General features: G+C 45.7%; 2 protein-coding genes across 13 annotated transcripts in view; one reads left to right on the top strand and one right to left on the bottom strand.

Moving 5' to 3' along the window:
• HPS4 (HPS4 biogenesis of lysosomal organelles complex 3 subunit 2) overlaps positions 1 to 19,245 on the bottom strand; it is a 119,119-nt gene extending 99,874 nt beyond the window's left edge. For 2 of the 7 annotated variants that reach the window (XM_063913188.1, XM_063913193.1), the window contains exons 1-2: positions 19,153 to 19,190; positions 15,297 to 15,717 (exon numbers count right to left, since the gene is read on the bottom strand). The gene's annotated coding sequence lies outside the window, so the exon portion shown is untranslated. Of the gene's footprint in view, positions 1 to 15,296; positions 15,718 to 16,966; positions 17,127 to 19,152 lie in introns of those variants that run through there. The other 5 variants (XM_063913187.1, XM_063913192.1, XM_063913191.1 and 2 more) reach the window with 5 other exon arrangements.
• A 10-nt stretch (positions 19,246 to 19,255) lies between these two features.
• The window catches only part of SRRD (SRR1 domain containing), a 105,182-nt gene continuing 102,299 nt past the window's right edge, over positions 19,256 to 22,138 (top strand). For 2 of the 6 annotated variants that reach the window (XM_063913201.1, XM_063913198.1), the window contains exon 1: positions 19,256 to 19,380. The gene's annotated coding sequence lies outside the window, so the exon portion shown is untranslated. The remainder of the gene's footprint in view (positions 19,381 to 22,138) is intronic. The other 4 variants (XM_063913200.1, XM_063913202.1, XM_063913197.1 and 1 more) reach the window with 4 other exon arrangements.

The raw sequence follows: 22,138 nt of genomic DNA, 5'->3' as shown, positions 1-22,138 counted from the left end.
CATCAGTGTCTATCATTTTGGATAGTGAGCATTGAGAGACTCTGAAGGTCTCTGCGACATAGGGACAGACATGGGTAGATTCCCTGTCTGTTCTCTAATCTTTTGTGCAATAAATTCATTACACATATCCAAACAGGTGTCGGCGTTGTCGACGGAGACACTCCTCACACACATATTTGCTCCATCTCCTCCTTAGGGGAGCCCTTTTACCTCAGACATGTCGACACACACGTACCGACACACCACACACACAGGGAATGCTCATCTGAAGACAATTCCCCCACAAGGCCCTTTGGAGAGACAGAGAGAGAGTATGCCAGCACACACCCCAGCGCTATTAACCCAGGAATAACACAGTAACTTAATGTTAACCCAGTAGCTGCTGTTTATAATGATTTTTGCGCCTAATTATGTGCCCCCCCTCTCTTTTTACCCTCTTCTACCGTGTATCAGCAGGGGAGAGGCTGGGGAGCTTCCTCTCAGCGGTGCTGTGGAGAAAAAACATGGCGCTGGTGAGTGCTGAGGAAGAAGCCCGCCCCCTCGACGGCGGGCTTCTGTCCCGCTTAAATATACATTTTCTTGGCGGGGGCTCATACATATATACAGTGCCCAACTGTATATATGCTAAACTTTTGCCAAAGAGGTTCCAGTTGCTGCCCAGGGCGCCCCCCCCCCCTGCACCCTTACAGTGACCGGAGTATGTGGGTGTAGTGTGGGAGCAATGGCGCACAGCTGCAGTGCTGTGCGCTACCTCAGTGAAGTCTGCCGCCGATTTCGAAGTCTTCTTGCTTCTTATGCTCACCCGGCTTCTGTCTTCCGGCTCTGCGAGGGGGACGGCGGCGCGGCTCTGGGATCGGACGACGAGGGTGAGATCCTATGTACGATCCCTCTGGAGCTAATGGTGTCCAGTAGCCTAAGAAGCAGGACCTATCTTCAGAGAGTAGGGCTGCTTCTCTCCCCTCTGTCCCACGATGCAGGGAGTCTGTTGCCAGCAGAGCTCTCTGAAAATAAAAAACACCTAACAAAATACTTTCTTACAGCAAGCTCAGGAGAGCTCACTGAACAGCACCCAGCTCGTCCGGGCACAGATTCAAACTGAGGTCTGGAGGAGGGATATAGAGGGAGGAGCCAGAGCACACCAGAATCTAAATTCTTTCTTAAAGTGCCCATGTCTCCTGCGGAGCCCGTCTATTCCCCATGGTCCTTACGGAGTCCCCAGCATCCACTAGGACGTTACAGAAATCAAAATAAACTGAGCTACTAATTAAGTCACCTGTGCTGAAGCCTGCACTGTTTGTGTGCCTTGAGGACCGTGGTTGGGAATGCCTGACCTAGAGGGTTATATGCTGTTCAGGAGAGACAGATTAAATAAATAAAACCTGATATATATGGGAAGATATTCAAGAGGGGACTGTAAATACTGTTGAAACCATTATGGGTAGAAATTGCATGCAGGGGGAAAGAAAAAAAAATAAGAATTTACTTACCGATAATTCTATTTCTCGGAGTCCGTAGTGGATGCTGGGGTTCCTGAAAGGACCATGGGGAATAGCGGCTCCGCAGGAGACAGGGCACAAAAAGTAAAGCTTTAGGATCAGGTGGTGTGCACTGGCTCCTCCCCCTATGACCCTCCTCCAAGCCTCAGTTAGGTACTGTGCCCGGACGAGCGTACACAATAAGGAAGGATTTATGAATCCCGGGTAAGACTCATACCAGCCACACCAATCACACTGTACAACCTGTGATCTGAACCCAGTTAACAGTATGATAACAGCGGAGCCTCTGAAAAGATGGCTCACAACAATAATAACCCGATTTTTGTAACTATGTACAAGTAATGCAGATAATCCGCACTTGGGATGGGCGCCCAGCATCCACTACGGACTCCGAGAAATAGAATTATCGGTAAGTAAATTCTTATTTTCTCTATCGTCCTAGTGGATGCTGGGGTTCCTGAAAGGACCATGGGGATTATACCAAAGCTCCCAAACGGGCGGGAGAGTGCGGATGACTCTGCAGCACCGAATGAGAGAACTCCAGGTCCTCCTTAGCCAGGGTATCAAATTTGTAGGATTTTACAAACGTGTTTGCCCCTGACTAAATAGCCGCTCGGCAAAGTTGTAAAGCCGAGACCCCTCGGGCAGCCGCCCAAGATGAGCCCACCTTCCTTGTGGAATGGGCATTTACATATTTTGGCTGTGGCAGGCCTGCCACAGAATGTGCAAGCTGAATTGTATTACACATCCAACTAGCAAAAGTCTGCTTAAAAGCAAGAGCACCCAGTTTGTTGGGTGCATACAGGATAACAGCAAGTCAGTTTTCCTGACTCCAGCCGTCCTGGAACCTATATTTTCAGGGCCCTGACCACATCTAGCAACTTGGAGTCCTCCAAGTCCCTAGTAGGCGCAAGACACCACAATAAGCTGGTTCAGGTGAAACACTGACACCACCTTAGGGAGAGAACTGGGGACGAGTCCGCAGCTCTGCCCTGTCCGAATGGACAAACAGATATGGGCTTTTTTGAGAAAAAAAACCACCAATTTGACACTCGCCTGGTCCAGGCCAGGTCCAAGAGCATGTTCACTTTTCATGTGAGATGCTTCAAATCCACAGATTTGACTGGTTTTAAACCAATGTGTTTTGAGGAATCCCAGAACTACGTTGAGATCCCACAGTGCCACTGGAGGCACAAAAGGGGGTTGTATATGCAATACTCCCTTGACAAACTTCTGGACTTCAGGAACTGAAGCCAATTCTTTCTGGAAGAAAAATCGACAGGGCCGAAATTTGAACCTTAATGGACCCCAATTTGAGGCCCATAGACACTCCTGTTTGCAAGAAATGCAGGAATCGACAGAGTTGAAATTTCTTCGTGGGGCCTTCCTGGCCTCACAGCACGCAACATATTTTCGCCACATGTGGTGATAATGTTGTGCGGTCACCTCCTTTCTGGCTTTGACCAGGGTAGGAATGACCTCTTCCTGAATGCCTTTTCCCTTAGGATCCGGCGTTCCACCGCCATGCCGTCAAACGCAGCTGCGGTAAGTCTTGGAACAGACATGGTACTTGCTGAAACAAGTCCCTTCTTAGCGGCAGAGGCCATAAGTCCTCTGTGAGCATCTCTTGAAGTTCCGGGTACCAAGTCCTTCTTGGCCAATCCGGAGCCATGAGTATAGTTCTTACTCCTCTACGTCTTATAATTCTCAGTACCTTAGGTATGAAAAGCAGAGGATGGAACACATACACCGACTGGTACACCCACGGTGTTACCAGAACGTCCACAGCTATTGCCTGAGGGTCTCTTAACCTGGCGCAATACCTGTCCCGTTTTTTGTTCAGACGGGACGCCATCATGTCCACCTTTGGTAATTCCCAACGGTTTACAATTATGTGGAAAACTTCCCCATGAAGTTCCCACTCTGCCGGGTGGAGGTCGTGCCTACTGAGGAAGTCTGCTTCCCAGTTTCCATTCCCGGAATGAAACACTGCTGACAGTGCTATCACATGATTTTCCGCCCAGCGAAAAGTCCTTGCAGTTTTTGCCACTGCCCTCCTGCTTCTTGTGCCGCCCTGTCTATTTACGTGGGCGACTGCCGTGATGTTTTATCCCACTGGATCAATACCGGCTGACCTTGAAGCAGAGGTCTTGCTAAGCTTAGAGCATTATAAATTTACCCTTAGCTATATTTATGTGGAGAAAAATCTCCAGACTTGATCACACTCCCTGGAAATTTTTTCCTTGTGTGACTGCTCCCCAGCCTCTCGGGCTGGCCTCCGTGGTCACCAACATCCAAAACTGAATGCCGAATCTGCGGCCCTCTAGAAGATGAGCACTCTGTAACCACCACAGGAGAGACACCCTTGTCCTTGGATATAGGGTTATCCGCTGATGCATCTGAAGATGCGATCCGGACCATTTGTCCAGCAGATCCCACTGAAAAGTTCTTGCATGAAATCTGCCGACTGGAATTGCTTCGAAGGAAGTCACCATTTTTTTACCATGGCCCTTGTGCAATGATGCACTGATTTTAGGAGGTTCCTGACTAGCTCGGATAACTCCCTGGCTTTCTCTTCCGGGAGAAACACCTTTTTCTGGACTGTGTCCAGAATCATCCCTAAGCACAGGAGACTTGTTGTCGGGATCAGCTGCGATTTTGGAATCTTTAGAATCCACCCCTGCTGTTGTAACAGTATCCGAGATAGTGCTACTCCGACCTCCAACTGTTCCCTGGACTTTGCCCTTATCAGGAGATCGTCCAAGTAAGGGATAATTAAGACGTCTTTTCTTCGAAGAAGAACCATCATTTCGGCCATTACCTTGGTAAAGACCCGGGGTGCCGTAGACAATCCAAACGGCAGCGTCTGAAACTGATAGTGACAGTTCTGTACCACGAACCTGAGGTACCCTTAGTGATAAGGGCAAATTTGGGACATGGAGGTAAGCATCCCTGATGTCTCGGGACACCAGATAGTCCCCTTCTTCCCGGTTCGTTATCACTGCTCTGAGTGACTCCATCTTGATTTGAACCTTTGTAAGTGTTCAAATTTTTTTAGATTTAGAATAGGTCTCACCTAGCCTTCTGGCTTCAGTACCACAATATAGTGTGGAATAATACCCCTTTTCTTGTTGTAGGAGGGGTAATTTAATTATCACCTGCTGGGAATACAGCTCGTGAATTTTTTTTTCCCCATACTGCCTCCTTGTCGGAGGGAGACCTTGGTAAAGCAGCCTTCAGGAGCCTGCGCAGGGGAAACGTCTCGACATTCCAAACTGTACCCCTGGGATACTACTTGTAGGATCCAGGGGTCCTGTACGGTCTCAGCGTCATGCTGAGAGCTTGTCAGAAGCGGTGGAACGCTTCTGTTCCTGGGAATGGGCTGCCTGCTGCAGTCTTCTTCCCTTTCCTCTATCCCTGGGCAGATATGACTCTTATAGGGACGAAAGGACTGAAGCTGAAAAGACGGTGTCTTTTTCTGCAGAGATGTGACTTAGGGTAAAAACGGTGGATTTTCCAGCAGTTGCCGTGGCCACCAGGTCCGATGGACCGACCCCAAATAACTCCTCTTCCTTTATACGGCAATACACCTTTGTGCCGTTTGGAATCTGCATCACCTGACCACTGTCGTGTCCATAAACATCTTCTGGCAGATATGGACATAGCACTTACTCTTGATGCCAGAGTGCAAATATCCCTCTGTGCATCTCGCATATATAGAAATACATCCTTTAAATGCTCTATAGTCAATAAAATACTGTCCCTGTCAAGGGTATCAATATTTTTAGTCAGGGAATCCGACCAAGCCACCCCAGCTCTGCACATCCAGGCTGAGGCGATCGCTGGTCGCAGTATAACACCAGTATGTGTGTATATACTTTTTATGATATTTTTCCAGCCTCCTGTCAGCTGGCTCCTTGAGGACGGCCCTATCTATAGACGGTACCGCCACTTGTTTTGATAAGCGTGTGAGCGCCTTATCCACCCTAAGGGGTGTTTCCCAACGCGCCCTAACTTCTGGCGGGAAAGGGTATACCGCCCATATTTTCTATCGGGGGGAACCCACGCATCATCACACACTTCATTTAATTTATCTGATTCAGGAAAAACTACGGTAGTTTTTTCACATCCCACATAATACCCTCTTTTGTGGTACTTGTAGTATCAGAAATATGTAACACCTCCTTCATTGCCCTTAACGTGTGGCCCTAATAAGGAATACGTTTGTTTATTCACCGTCGACACTGGATTCAGTGTCCCTGTCTGTGTCTGTGTCGACCGACTAAAGTAAACGGGCGTTTTAAAACCCCTGACGGTGTTTTTGAGACGTCTGGACCGGTACTAATTGTTTGTCGGCCGTCTCATGTCGTCAACCGACCTTGGCGCGTGTTGACATTATCACGTAATTCCCTAAATAAGCCATCCATTCCGGTGTCGACTCCCTAGAGAGTGACATCACCATTACAGGCAATTGCTCCGCCTCCTCACCAACATCGTCCTCATACATGTCGACACACACGTACCGACACACAGCACACACACAGGGAATGCTCTGATAGAGGACAGGACCTACTAGCCCTTTGGAGAGACAGAGGGAGAGTTTGCCAGCACACACCAAAAACGCTATAATTATATAGGGACAACCTTATATAAGTGTTTTCCCTTATAGCATCTTTTTTATATATTTCTAACGCCAAATTAGTGCCCCCCCTCTCTGTTTTAACCCTGTTTCTGTAGTGCAGTGCAGGGGAGAGCCTGGGAGCCTTCCCTCCAGCCTTTCTGTGAGGGAAAATGGCGCTGTGTGCTGAGGAGATAGGCCCCGCCCCTTTTTCGGCGGCCTCGTCTCCCGCTCTTAACGGATTCTGGCAGGGGTTAAATATCTCCATATAGCCCCCGGAGGCTATATGTGAGGTATTTTTAGCCAAAAAAGGTTTTCATTTGCCTCCCAGGGCGCCCCCCTCCCAGCGCCCTGCACCCTCAGTGACTGCCGTGTGAAGTGTGCTGAGAGGAAAATGGCGCACAGCTGCAGTGCTGTGCGCTACCTTAAGAAGACTGAGGAGTCTTCTGCCGCCGATTCTGGACCTCTTCTCGTTTCAGCATCTGCAAGGGGGCCGGCGGCGAGGCTCCGGTGACCATCCAGGCTGTACCTGTGATCGTCCCTCTGGAGCTAATGTCCAGTAGCCAAGAAGCCAATCCATCCTGCACGCAGGTGAGTTCACTTCTTCTCCCCTAAGTCCCTCGTTGCAGTGATCCTGTTGCCAGCAGGACTCACTGTAAAATAAAAAACCTTAGCTAAACTTTTCTAAGCAGCTCTTTAGGAGAGCCACCTAGATTGCACCCTTCTCGGCCGGGCACAAAAATCTAACTGAGGCTTGGAGGAGGGTCATACGGGGAGGAGCCAGTGCACACCACCTGATCCTAAAGCTTTACTTTTTGTGCCCTGTCTCCTGCGGAGCCGCTATTCCCCATGGTCCTTTCAGGAACCCCAGCATCCACTAGGACGATAGAGAAAAAAGATAGTACTGGGGCTATGCTACAAACCGCCTGGTATTAATGTGTCTGATGAGGAAATGCTACTGAAGCAAATTGAAAAAGCAGCAGGCGTAGGAGGCGTAATAGTGATGGGAGACTTTAACGATCTAGAGATAAATTGGACAAACAATTCATGTGATACTGCTAGGGGTAATAGGTTTTTAAATACACTAAATGATTACTTACTTCAACTAATCAAGTAACCAACTAGGTACAGTACAATGCAATCGTAGACCTAGTATTAATTAACAATGGGGAATTGATGTCAAATATTATAGTTGGGGAGCCCATGGGAAACAACGACCACAATATGGTCACATTCAATATCAGTTTTTATAAGAAGTCCTATGTTGGCTCAACTAGGACTCTAAACTTTGGCAAAGCCAACTTTGACATGATGAGGGAAGCTTTAAGGGACATTGAATGGGAAATTTTGTTTCAAGGAAAAAGTACTACGGAGAAATGAGGTATTAAAATTACTGCTCGTTAAAAATACTCACAAATTTACTCCCATGGGCAGTAAACAAAAGACTAATAATTCCAAACCAATGTGGCTTAATAAAAAGATTAAGGAACTAATGGGCAAAAAAAATCAATTCAGACGAGAATGCAGTCATTTCAGCACTATAAGGATTATAACAAAATATGCAAAAAAGAAATAAGAGCGACTAAAGAAGAAACCGAAAAGTAAGTAGCAAAGGAAAGCAAATCAAACCTCCAGTTTTTTCTTAAATATATCAACAGCAAAAGATTGAAGGAGAATATAGGCACTTAAAAGGATAAGCTGGGAGTCTTAATCAAAAACGATAGTGACATAGCGGACAAACAAATGGAGCTTCACTCTGTACTAGCAAGACCGCTATTTTTGATCTTCAATGACTCGCTTACATCAGGCATGGTTCCCAAAAACTGGCGTATAATGAAAATAGTGCCGATATTCAAAAAGGGAAGTAAAGCTGAACCGGGTAATTACAGACCAGTAAGTCTTACATCTGTAGTGGGGAAAGTACTGGAAGGTATTATAAGGGATAGTATACTGAAGTTCCTTGAAGCTAATAAGGTCATTAATAGGAATTAACATGAATTTATGAAGGATAGATCATGCCAAACAAACTTAAGGGCCCTACACACGAGAATACATGACCAATGTGGAAGAGGGGCAATTTCCCTTGATCATCCCAGAGCCCTAACAAACGAGATTGAGTATACACACTAAAGGGCCCTGGGAAGAGGGGTGTGGGGGGGTGTTTCTTCACTCCCTCCCGTCACCCGGTTCCATAGCCCTGCATGCTAATATGGACGAGATTGTCCATATTGGCCTGCAGGTATGGATTAGCCGGCACCAACGATGAACGAGCACGGGGCCGCGCATCGTTCATCGTTGGTGCCTACACACTGAAAGATATGAACGATATCTCGCTCATTAATGAAAGATCGTTCATATCTTTCAATGAAATCTTTAAGCAATTTTTCAAACAATTTGAAAGATGAAAGATATCTTTGGAATTGGCACCTTTTTTACATATTTTAATATTGGGGAGGTATTTCTGGGTGTGTGGGCAGGGCTGTAGAAGGGGGAACCAATGAAGTTTTATCACCCACTTCCACACCAATTTCCACTGTGCCACCATCTTAATAAAAAAGTCATTATAACGGGTTCATAAATAAAAATAATAATGAAATTATATATATATATACACATACATACACACACACACACACGCACCCATTATAATTGATTTTTAATTAAGTTGGTGGGGCAGTGGGTGAAAAAAGCTACATTGGTGGGGTAGTGGGAGAAAATTCATTGGTGGGGCTCCCTTCAGCGGCTCAGCTAGAATGGAGCCGCTGCCAGAGAGGAGGAGCAATGTCACAGTGTGCACATCGCGGCTCCGTACACACACGCCGTGATGAGCTGATTTCACAAGTGACATTGCCCACACTGAGCTGCATGCATGGCCAACACACAACCTGATCTAAACGAGCACGGTGCGCGCATCGGCCGGCGGGGCGGCCATACACACTAGACAACTTGAAAGATATAGCGTTCAAAATCGTCTGTATCGTCCATGTCTTTTAAAAAAGTTGTCTAGCGTGTATGGCCCTTTACTCAGCTTTTATTAAACAGTTAGTGTGAATCTTGATCAGGGTAAGGAGGTGGATGTAATCTATTTAGACTTTGCTAAAGCTTTCGACACAGTACCGCACATGAGACTTATCTATAAGTTACAAGAAATAGGGTTAGGGAGCACAATATGCACTTAGGTCAGAAATTGGTTAGATAATCTAATCAGACGAGAAGAACACACATGCACACCCTTCCTTACAAGAAGGAAGAGGTTAGTGAGTAAAAGGATCCTCAAATCAGGTGCGTCAGGGTGGGATCCCTGTGGAACCTGCGGACTTAGGACAAATATCGTTATCAATGGTAAGTACTTACCATAACGTACATTTCTCCTGCAGGGTCCACAGGATACATTGGGATGTCCCAAAGCAATTTAGTGGTGGGAACTCTCCTGATTGGACAAGAGAATCCTTTGGCCAAATTCAGCATCCTGAGAGGCAAAGGTATCAACGGCATAATGTCTAATGAATGTATTAATGGAAGACCATGTGTCTGCCTTACATATCTGTTCTGCTGAAGCACCACGCTGTGCTGCCCATGATGGACCACTCTTACCAGTAGAGTGAGCATACACAGAGGTGGTAATTCAGAGTTGATTGCAGCAGCAAATTTGTAAGCTTTTGGGCAACACCATGTGCACTGCAGGGGGAGGGGGGGCAGATATAACATTTGCAGAGAGTGTTAGATTTGGGTGGGTTATATTGTTTCTGGGCAGGGTAAAAATACTGGCTGCTTTTTTTTTTACACTGCAATTTAGATTTCAGTTTGAATACACCACACCCAAATCTAACTCTCTCTGTATGTCATATCTGCCGCCCTGCAGTGCACATGGTTTTGCCCAACTGCTAACAAATTTGCTGATGTGATCAACTCTGAATTGCCCCCACAGTTTCTTAACTCACGCAACTTATATGAATTCCCCCCATTATCCGTAACAGGGCAATTAGCTTGAAAATATGCTTCTGAAATAGTCATCCGAAGCCATCTTCCCAGTGTCTGCTTAAGAACAGGCCATCCTCTCTTATGAAATCTGTAGAGAACAAAGAGAGAATCTGTCTTTCTGATAGCACTGGTACGATCTATGTAGATCCTTAAGGCACGGACTACGTCCAACGATGCATCTCCCGTAGAAAGGTCCGGCCCTTGAAAAGCCGGGACTACAATTTCTTTGTTAAGGTGGAATTTGCACCACCTTAGGAAGATACCCAGATTTATTTCTGAGAACTGCTCTAACTGGATAAAAAAATAAAAAAAAATCAGAAACAGAGGACGACATAACAATGCGCCTAAATCTTAAACTCTTCTAGCTTAAGCCATGCCCAGTAGAAAGAGAACTTTAGCTGTCAACCATTTAAAATCCATCTTTTAAGTGGCTCAAATGGGGCAACTTGAAGGACCTTTAGAACTAAACTTAAGTCCCAAGGCACTGTAGGAGGAACAAAAGGAGGTTGAATGCGCAGCATTCCCTGGAAAAAAGTGCGCACTGACCGTTTTCTGGGAGTGGTTGGGCAAACGCAGGCATGTACAGGCGTTTGCAGGGCGGGTATCTGACGTCAATTCCGGGACCTCAGTTGCTGGAATCATCGCACAGGGTAAGTAACTACAGGGCTGGTCTTGTTTTGCACAAAATGTTTTTGTACCGCTCGGCTGCACATGCACACTTGCAAAGCGAAAATACACTCTCCTGTGGGCGGCGACAATGCGTTTGCACGGCTGCTAAAAGTAGCTAGCAAGCGATCAACTCGGAATGAGGACCATTGTTTGAATTACCTGTCGTGAGAATCCTCTTGACTTCAGGATAGAGGTCTCAAGAGCCACGCCGTCAAAGACATTCGATCCAGATGTCAGTGATAACAAGGCCCTTGATCCAGTAGATCTGAATGTTGAGGTAGCAGGAATGGAGCATCCATTGACATCCTTGGCAGATCTGTGTACCAATGTCTTCTGGGCCAAGCCGGAGCTATTAGTATCATGGCACTTTTTCCTTGTTTTACCTTTCTCACCACTCAGGGTAACAGGGCGGTGGGAGGAAACACATAGGCCAGATGAAAGTCCCATCTCACCGACAGGGAATCCACAAAGATCGCTTTGGGATCCTTTGTTCTTGATCCGTATGCGGGAACCTTGTGATTCTGACGGGATGCCATGAGAGCGATCTCTGGGAACCCCCATCTGTGAACCACGGTCTGGAAGACTTCTGGGTGTAGAGACCATTTGTTTGCATGAATGATGTGCCGACTGAGAAAATTTGCTTCCCAGTTTAGGACTCCTGGAACGAACACTGCCGACAAGGCTGGAAGATGAAGTTCTGCCCACTTTAACGTGCGAGTTAACTCTTTCATTGCTTTCTGGCTGCGAGTTCCTCCCTGATGGTTGAGGTATGCTACTGCCGTCGCATTGTCCGAGCGAATCTGGACAAGTTTCCCCTGAAGGATGTCCTTTGCCTGAATCAATGCCATGTATATGGCTCGGAGTTCCAATATATTTATTGGCAGGCAACTTTCTTCCTTGGTCCACTGCCCATGGAAGCAATTTCTTCCTGATACTGCTCTCCCCATCCCCGAAGGCTGGCATCTGTTGTCAGAAATTCCCAATCTGATATCCAAAAGGGTCTCCCTTTGTCCAGATGGGATGTCTGTAGCCACCAGGCTAATGACCTCCTTGCTTCCAGAGTAAGGACCATAGTCTGCGTTTTTATTGTCTGATGAAAACCATTCCATTTGGTAAGGATCCAGATGTTGCAGAGCATACTCTACCATGTTGAATGTTGACACCATCAATCCTATCACACACATTGCTTCGTGAATGGATACCTTTCGACTGTGTAGCAGCTCCTGAATCCTTAACTTAAGTTTGGCTATTTTGTTCAGGAGGTAAAGTTACTCTCTGAAGGCTCAAATCCAATACAGCCCCCAAGTGAGTCATCCCCTGCGACGGAACCAGAGACGATTTTGCCCAATTTATGAGCCAACCGTGCTTCTGCAGACACTCTATTGTCTGTTGCAGATGACACAGAAGCAATTCCTGAGACTGTGCCAGGATTAAAAGATCGTCGAGGTATGGAAAAATTCTTATGCCCTGCTAGCGGAGATAAGCTGCCATTATCGCCATAATTTTGGTAAATACTCTCGGGGCTGTGGCCAATCCGAATGGTAGAGCCTGAAACTGAAAATGCTGTTGGAGGATAGCGAACCTGAGATAGCGCTGATGGGACAGGCCTATAGGAACATATAGGAAAGCATCCTGGATATCCAAGGACGCCATAAAATCCCCTGGGTCCAAGTCTCCATATGAAAACGAGGTACCCAAATGTACTTGTTCAGCATTTTTGGATTGCGTATGGGCTGGAACAACCCATTTTGCTTCTGGACTAGAAACAGGTTGAAGTAGAAACCCCGTCCTCGTTATGCAGGAGGAACTGGAATGATTACTCCTGACTGAAGCAATTTCTGAAATGCCTCTTGCAAAGCCCTGGTCTTCATTTCTACCAAAGACAGGCTGATACAAAAAAACGTTTGAGGATTTTTCTTGAAAGCAAACGCATAACCGTGAGATACCGCTTCTTACACCCAGGCATCTGTGGTAGACTGGTGCAAGATCTGTGTAAAATGAAGAAGTCGGCCTCCCACCCTGGGGTCCCCCAGGTGGAGGCCCGCACCATCAGGCTGATGGCTTGTCTTCTGTTTTAGAATCCAGTCCCCTGGTAGCCCAATGCTTTTTAGTCTTAACAGACCTGTTGTATTGGGACTGTTTGTCATCGCCTTTTCCTTTAGACCGAAAAGGTGGGATTCTAGACTTGAATGTGGAAGTGGAATGAAACTTTACTTTCTTGGAGTCTGCTTCTGACTCCAAAATACTGGTTAACTCTTTACCAAAAAGAATATCTCCAGTAAAAGGTAAAGACTCCAAAACTTTCGTGGATTCTGAATCAGCTTTCCATGTGCGTAGCCAAACTGCTCTGGAAGCGGCTACTGCTGAGGCTGATGCTTGAGAGGCAATTGTACCCATATCCAAAGCTGCTTCTTCCAAAAATATTGCAGCCTGTTTGATATGTGCAACATGGGATTTTTGCTCTCTAGAAGTCATTAAAATTTCCCCTTCCAATGTATCCACCCTGACAGCCACTGCTTTAGCCATCCAGGCTGAAGCCATAGCTGGTCTTATGATTGCCCCAGACAGGGAAAAAATGTTTTTTAGAAAACCATCTCTCCTATCCGTGACATCATTTAATGATGTTGAAGGCAGAGGTAATGTAGATTTTTGTATTAACTGAATAACATGCGTATCTACTTTAGGGGCTACCTCCCTCTTTAAACAGTCCCCAGCCAGAAGAAGATAATTGGAATTCCATTTCCTAGGAATTCTTAATTTCTTATTGGGCATACCCCAAGCTTCTTCCATAATTTCCGTCAGCTGCTCTGACCCAGGAAACTCAGTCTTAACTGTTTTGGGACGTTTAAATACAGGTGCCTTGGATTTTAACACATACTCTGCTGATTCTTTTAAGGATAGAATAGTTTTCATTGCATTAATCAACTCAGATATGTCCACTGAGCCGAGACCTTCTTCCTCATCTTCGTATGTAGAACCAGAGTGTAATGAGTATTCCTCTGATGAATCCTCATCGGAAACATGTGTAGACTGTGAAGATGTTGTTTCATGTCTATGTGATTTACTTACCACTGCTTTTCAGCCTGTTTCTGTTGAGAGGCTACTGCTTCCCCTGCTGGAAATGATAAACCGCAGGCGGAATGCTGCACATAAGGGTTAATAGTGTAACCTATTCCTGGTACAGAAGTTGGAATTATCCGCTCAGCTATACTGGATAATGTCTGTGCAAACATAGCCCATGGGGGATCAACTTGCACCTGCGTCTGCCTTGAATTTCTCAAGAGACCTTGGTGAAAGCTGAAACAATTTGCACACAAACCATCCTGAACCAGATCCTGAGAGGTTAACCCAGCTTGCATGACAAACATTATATGAGTGTTGGTGCTGCTGTGAGTGTATTATCCTCACCCGTACGGCTCTTAGACATGATTAATAATCAGACACTTTCATAGTGTACTACACAATTTGTGACTGTAATCACTTTAAGATGTGTTAAAGTGACATACAATCCGACCCTACCCTGCATAGCACCAGCATTGAGGATAGGAATAGACAGAGAAAACTGAGAGAATTATAGCAAAGTCAGAAATCACACTAGCAATCAGTCACAGGTTATACCAGAGGTTCTCAAACTCGGTCCTCGGGAGCCCACACAGTGCATGTTTTGCAGGTAACCCAGCAGGTGCACAGGTGTATTAATTACTCACTGACACATTTTAAAAGGTCCACAGGTGGAGCTAATTATTTCACTTGCGTTTCTGTGAGGAGACCTGCAAAACATGCACTGTGTGGGCCCCCGAGGACAGAGTTTGAGAACCTCTGGGTTATACATTATTATAATAACAATATGAGCGCATAATCAACTACAGATACATTTCAAGTATGTAGGAGAAACATATTACTGCATTACCTTATATAAGTTTTAAACGTATTCAGACGCATAGTGAAAGAAACCACAGTAACAGTTATCAGACTCATATGCATTAGGCACTTATCCAACTACTCATACTCAAAAGTAGACAGAGACTTAGTGCTGTATAACCTGTACTCAGTAGAGTGGGATACAGGAAGACTCACCCCGCTTCCAGGACCGATCAATATGTTTGCGAACGCTGAGTGGCTCCAGACGCTAATAGTGTACACCACCGCTCCGTGAACCTATAGTGAACACAGACGCCTAAGTGAACACTGACGCACCATTCACACAGCCGCCTATGCTGCACCTGGGTCTCCTGATGTACACAGCGTCTCAGACGGAAGCAGGAAAACAGTTCATGGCGGGAGACTCTGAGGAAACTGGTCATGAACCGGGCGGAGGGGCGACCAGGGGAGCGTCTGACTCCTCACTGCTGACATCAACCCTAGGGATGGCGGCCTCATACTGGAGTCTATGATCCCTGGAGCCTATGATCCCTAAGGCCTAGCGTTGGTGTACTATAGGTGGCAGCCGCGTCAGCGACTGTTTGGTAGTCTCCACCCAAAACAGTGCGGCTGTGTCCGTGTTCCCCCTCTAAGCGGAACAGATGCCTTACCTTCTCCCTGTGCTCCGGCCACAGTCTGGTAATGTCTGCTGGACTTGCTAGTTCATTCGACACAGACGCCCGTCGAAACAGCACTGTACTCGTGGTAAGCATTGTCGCAACCCGGCGGGGAGTTGTTGGAGCGACTCTTTCTAAGATACGTATAAGACGCTGTTTAGAAAGATCACTCAGAAAAAATAGTAAGACTATAAAAATAAAATAAAAAAGCTTATGACTGCTAAAAACCAGCAGCCCTTTGACCATGGTCCGGATTCTGCCGCACCAAACAAAAAACTGATTTGCCTGAGCCAGGAGGCGGGGATATATGGACGGGCCCGTTGCATGCTGGGAGGCCGAAAAACTTTGACAGTTTGGTGCAAATCCGCTGTCGCTCCATCATATCCCAATGTATCCTGTGGATACCCTGTGGACCCTGCAGGAGAAACGGAGAATGAGCTTCAATACAGACAAGTGTAAGTTAATGCACTTTGGTAGCAAGAACAAAAATAACACCTACATACTAAATGGGGAAAGATTAGGGGATTTTGTACTGGAAAAAGACTTAGGTGTTCACAAAGATAGCAAACTAAGCAGCAGTATCCAAAGTAGGATTGCAGCAAAGAAGGCTAACAAGGTATTAGCATACATAAAGCGGGGAATTGATGCAAGGGATGAGAGTGTTATACTCCCATTATATAAATCACTGGTGAGGCCACATCTTGAATACTATGTAGTTTTGGGCACCAAACTACAAAAAGGATATCCTGGAACTAGAAAAGGTTCAGAGGCGGGCGACCAAACTAATTAAGGGCATAGAGACGCTGGAATACAAGGAAAGGCTTGCAAGACTAGGCATGTTCACACTGGAAAAGAGGAGACTAAGAGGGGACATGATCAACATTTACAAATATATAAGGGGACAATACACAGAGCTTGCGGGGGATCTGTTTTTGGTAAGAACACCACAAAGGACATGTGGACACCCGCTTAGGTTAGAGGAGAGGAGATTTTGCACACAGAGGTGAAAAGGTTTTTTCACTGTAAGGAAAATACGTGTGTGGAATTCCCTGCCTGAGAGAGTAATAATGGCGGAACTCTGTCAACAATTTTAAGAATGGGCTAGATCATGGGTTCTCAAACTCGGTCCTCAGGACCCCACACAGTGCATGTTTTGCAGGTAACCCAGCAGGTGCACAGTTGTATTAATTACTCACAGACACATTTTAAAAGGTCCACAGGTGGAGCTAATTATTTCACTTGCGATTCTGTGAGGAGACCTGCAACACATGCACTGTGTGAGGACCAAGTTTGAGAACCTGTGGGCTAGATAAATTCCTAATGGATAAGGATATACAGGGTTATGGTGTGTAGTCACACACTATGGTTAAAAAAAAAAAAAAGGGGAACAACAAAACAACCGACATTAGCAACAGATAAAATTAGTCCTAAAAATAATACAGCGTAGGAGATAACAAATAGGTTGAACTCGATGGACAAATTGTCTTTTTTCAACTTTAATCTATAGTGTATATTTTAGGCGCCAGTATCCCCTGGATGTTTAAATACAGAGAGAATAATTTAAATAAAAACTTTTATTCTACAATCCAACACAATTTTAACAGCTAGAAAACCTGTGTAATTCAAGAGTGTCCCGGTTTAAAGGGATAGTATGGTAACCCTACCTAGGCTAGATGCTTGTGTGTTCCCTCCTTTGTTTGTTGAAAAAAAATGCAAAACACACCAATAAATATAGGTTGGAGCAGTGGTTCTCAAGTCCAGTCCATAAGTACCACCAGCAGGTCACGTTTTGTGAATTTCTAGTTCATCTATTTTCCTGGGTAATAATCCCACCTGGTTCCAGAGATAGAATGCCTCAAAACATGTTTGGGATACTTGAGGGTTGCATACCTCCCAACATGACCCTCTCCAGGAGGGACACAATGCTCTGCTTCTGGACTTTTTTCTTAATGTAAGATTGCCAGCACCTGTGTTGAACAGGTTACTGGATAAGAAAGGTGTTTCAGCACAGGTGATGGCAATCATAAATTAAGAGGAAAGTCCAGAAGCAGGTCATTCTGTCCCTCCTGGGGAGGGTCATGTTGGGAGGTATGGGGTTGAGTTTGAGAAGCAATGGGCTAGAGCAGAGGTTCCCAAACGCAGTCCTCAATGAATCCCAACAGTCCAGGTTTTAGGTATCTCCATGGCTCAGCACAGATTGTAAAATCAAATTGACTAAGGTGCTAATTAAGTCTCCTGTGGCCAAGCATGGATACATTTACAACCAGGACTGTTGGGGTGCCTTGAGGACCGCGTTTGGGAACCTCTGGGTTAGAGCAGGGATGGGGAACCTTCGGCCCTCCAGCTGCTGTTGATCTACAAATCCCAGCATGCCCTGCAACAGTTTTAGCATGGCCAAATAGCAAAACTGTGGCAAGGCATGCTGGTATGTGTAGTTCAACAACAGCTGGATGGCCAAAGGTTCCCCACCCCTGGGTTAGCGTAATATGAGCCACACATGCCTTAGGTTATGGATGATGTGAGAAAACATGCTCACAAGGACTTTTGGTTACAGGTTTCTTTAACGTCTTAAATCGTGTTACTGGTGAAGTGACACCATTTCATCCAGTTTTTTAATTTAGGGGCCATTATAATTCTGCAGTAAAAGAACAAATCATTGACTACTGCTTATTGCAGTAATAGAAAATCTTAAAATGAAACGGTAGACATGAATCTTCCTAAGAAACATCTTGTGGCCCCAGTTCTAGAAATGGGTGTGGTCACGCCTGCTTGTAAAACCATCCCTGGGAAGATAGGCACTGCATTTATTAAATTATAAAATAATATTTTAAAGTTCTGTATTTTTCCACTACAGTGATCAGGGAACAGTAGCTTGTATTGTTTGTTGGTTAATAGGCGATAGCAAAACCTTACAGAGCCACCGCTAGCAATCATCCTTTTAGAAGTAGGTAAAAGCCTTTAATTGCTTTTAGATAATAAAGCATTGTCTTCATCCACTATTGCCACCCTGTACAGCCATTGTCCTTGTTTAATAGGTGATAACTAGCTTTCCCATAACAGCCCCAGCAATAGCTACCACCAACTATATTTGGCAAAGGCCACTGCTGGCAGTATCCTTTAATACAGAGGTTCTCAAACTCAGTCCTCGGGAGCCCACACAGTGCATGTTTTGCAGGTAACCCAGCAGGTGCACAGGTGTATTAATTACTCACTGACACATTTTAAAAGGTCCACAGGTGGAGCTAATTATTTCACTTGCGATTCTGTGAGGAGACCTGCAAAACATGCACCGTGTGGGGTCCTGAGGACCGAGTTTGAGAACCTCTGCTTTAATAAATAGGTAGAAACCCTAGCTCCTGCATAAACTACTTTTCGAATGATCATAAACAGACCATGTAATGAGTTTATAAAAGGTATAAAGAGGCATGATGAACACTGCTAATAAATAACAAGCCAATTTAATGTGTGAAATAATGTTCTGTTTTGTCATTTATATTCGTTACCTCATGTTAAACTCATAACAATATATTGATTAATTCATTTAACGATTATCATTTTACATAGAGGACATACAAATCACCGTAACTTACTCACGTTCTCATAACTACTAACATTGTGTTATTTAACTATCCGATTACAGAAATCACCTATATAATGAATATTAATAGGACAGGCGAGGATACAATTGATTATTTGTGGGCTAAACAACAGATATGTGGCAGCAATCCAATCCCTAAATTTTCTTCCAATCTTTTTCATGGTATCACCAAGCTATCCATACACTGTCAGGATAGCTGACATCCCGGGGGCTGCTGGTGGGAATAATAGCGAACAGCCGCCACCTCCCTACCTGCCCTTCCTGCTCCAGCCTGCAGCACTTTCATAACAAACGTCGCACAATACTGATGTCAGGAGGAGGTCACTGAGCTAGGACGAGGCTTGGAACGCACGCACGCTGCCACCGCGATGATGCAGCAGGTTGCGCTTCAGAACGTATCATCGTAAATACCAGGATTCCTGTGCTCGAGCCTCGGAGTGCGGCATGGCTGGTGTGAAAGGTCCGGCGTCTATGTGTACGGTGCTTACCTTCATTCTGCCATATTATTGCCCTGTTATGGTTTCCCCGGGTGTATGTGCAGTGATACGGCCCTCCAGCTGTTGTTGAACTACACATACCAGCATGCCTTGCTACAGTTTTGCTATTTGGCCATGCTAAAACTGTTGCAGGGCATGCTGGGATGTGTAGTTCAACAACAGCTGGAGGACCGAAGGTTCCCCATCCCTGTTCCAAAGCATTGATAGTGCGCACAGAAGGCATGTTACATAAATTTGGGGGTGTGGCTTTGTGGGCTAATAGTGCCAATTCACATTACATAATGGTACCAATTCACATGGGTGTAGTATGGTATGCCGGCTGGCCGGGCTCCCGGCAACCAGCATACCGGCGCCGGGAGCCCGACTGCCTGCATACCGACAGCGTGGCGAGCGCAAAGGAGCCCCTTGCGGGCACGGTACGCTATTTTATTCTCCCTCCAGAGGGGTCGTGGACCTCCACGAGGGAGAATATCTGTCGGGGTGCCGGGATCCCGACATTCGGCATACTGAAGACCACCCAATTCACAATACACCACACAGTAGTGCCGCTTATACACATTGCACCAGGTTGAATCTCCTATATACACTGTGCCAGATAGAGCACGTTATACGTATTGCGCCAGATAGAGCACTTATGCGCATTGCACCAGGTAAAGCACATTATACACTTTGCACCAGGCAGAGCACATTATACACATTGCACCAGGTAGAATCTCCTATATACACTGTGCCAGATAGAGCACATTATACGTATTGCGCCAGATAGAGCATGTTCTACACTTTACGCTAGGTAGAGCACTTATATGCATTGCACCAGGTAAAGCACATTATACATACACTTTGCACCAGGCAGAGCACATTATACACTTTATACACATTGCACCAGGACAAGGGGGGTAATTCCAAGTTGATCGCAGCAGGATTTTTGTTAGCAATTGGGCAAAACCATGTGCACTGCAGGGGAGGCAGATATAACACGTGCAGAGAGAGTTAGATTTGGGTGGGGTATGTTCAATCTGCAATCTAATTTGCAGTGTAAAAATAAAGCAGCCAGTATTTACCCTGCACAGAAACAAAATAACCCACCCAAATCTTACTCTCTCTACACATGTTATATCTGCCTCCCCTGCAGTGCACATGGTTTTGCCCAATTGCTATCAAAAATCCTGCTGCGATCAACTTGGAATTACCCCCAATAATGGAAAATGTGCAGTGGAAAACGTCACAATTCACATTTAATGATGTGAACATAAATCCTATAGTCCAGTGCTTCTCCAGCCAGGATGCGTTTAATTTACCGAATTTTATCTGAATCACAATAGCCATACAAAAGAAGAAACCCTCACTTTTTTTTTTTTCGCTATAAAATGCACCCAGCAGCCTAGTCTTACCTCCAAGGAGGGAACAAACACAATCTCTTTAGATATAACAGAAAACAGTGGAGTGGAAGACACTGGCGCTCAGTGCATATGATATATAGGAAATGCAAGCGTGAAAGTGGTTCCTATTTATATAACCATTTCATTACCATAGTCTAAATAATTTTACAACTGTGGTTTCTTGGCAAAATATAGAACACGCTTTATTATACTCAAGGTATAACATTAAAAACAGTATTCGTATATATATACATAGATCAAATGTAGCTATAAAGTGCCTTGTGCTTGTGAAAATGAGTTCTCACCCAAAGCGGGAGGTGCGGTGGGCTTCGCTTAAATAAGCTGATGTTAAGGTCCCGGGCTGGAGAGCCTGGCACCAGCGCACAGAGCTTCTCCTTGGCACTTGGTCACTGGTACTGGAAACGATCGTCACAGCTTGTTGTCCATTCAACATGTTTCGGTCGAAAGACCTTTCTCAAGAAGTGTGTCCCGGCTCCCGTTTGCAGCATTGAACCCGTGTTCAACCCTGCAAACTACCCGAATTGGAATACCAGGTCACTCGACCCTTTTACACCTTTTTGGATTATTCCAACTTGACCCTTTTACACCGCACAGCAACACGGTTTATGCACACTTATGTGTAATAACCTGTGTTATATGCTGGCGGTTTAAAAGGGGTATTACTAGTTTACAATTGCACTTAGCAGCATACCCACTTTAGATTAGTACACATGATTGTGTGTACCATGCTGCTATTCTCTCCTTACTCATCTGAGCTGGCTGCATGCTGGTGATTCCATCATCCATACCAGGGGCTCTGATGCAGCGCTGGCGGCCCATGTCCGTGAAAGCATGGAGTGCTGCTGGCCGGCTGGTGAGGGTGCTGAACCCTGGGGGTTGGGTGAGTGCTGAACATCGGGGGCCGCAGCACGGGAGGGCGGGTAGTGGGTGCTCTGCTCCATGCTGCCTTCCTGCTCCTGACCGGCGTGGTGCACAGCGTTTGTGCACGGCACTTACTTCGTGGCTCCCCAGGCAGAAGGGACACTGCGCCCTTATAACGCCATGACAATAACGGACACCAAGTGCCAGCTGGAGCACATCCCCACCACATGCTATAGGCGGCGTTTAGCACACCACAGGACACGAATAGCGCTGCTGGCCAGAGTGCGTCCTGAAGGACCCGGCGTTTTTTTATTTTTGCCTTCAGACTGTCAATTCTGGGGTAAAATATGCTCTATAGTGCGTTTTTGCAATCACTGACAGATGCTGATTGGTTAGTTGCTTGGGGTCTGTGTACTAAACTGTGGAGAGAGATAAAGTACCAGCAAATCAGCTCCTACTGTAACTGCCATGTTACAGGCT

The sequence above is a fragment of the Pseudophryne corroboree genome, chromosome 1 (assembly GCF_028390025.1).
Source record: "Pseudophryne corroboree isolate aPseCor3 chromosome 1, aPseCor3.hap2, whole genome shotgun sequence".
Taxonomy (NCBI): Eukaryota; Metazoa; Chordata; class Amphibia; order Anura; family Myobatrachidae; genus Pseudophryne; species Pseudophryne corroboree.
The sequence above is the reverse complement of the archived record's forward strand: the minus strand, read 5'-3'. Positions and strand labels throughout refer to the sequence as shown.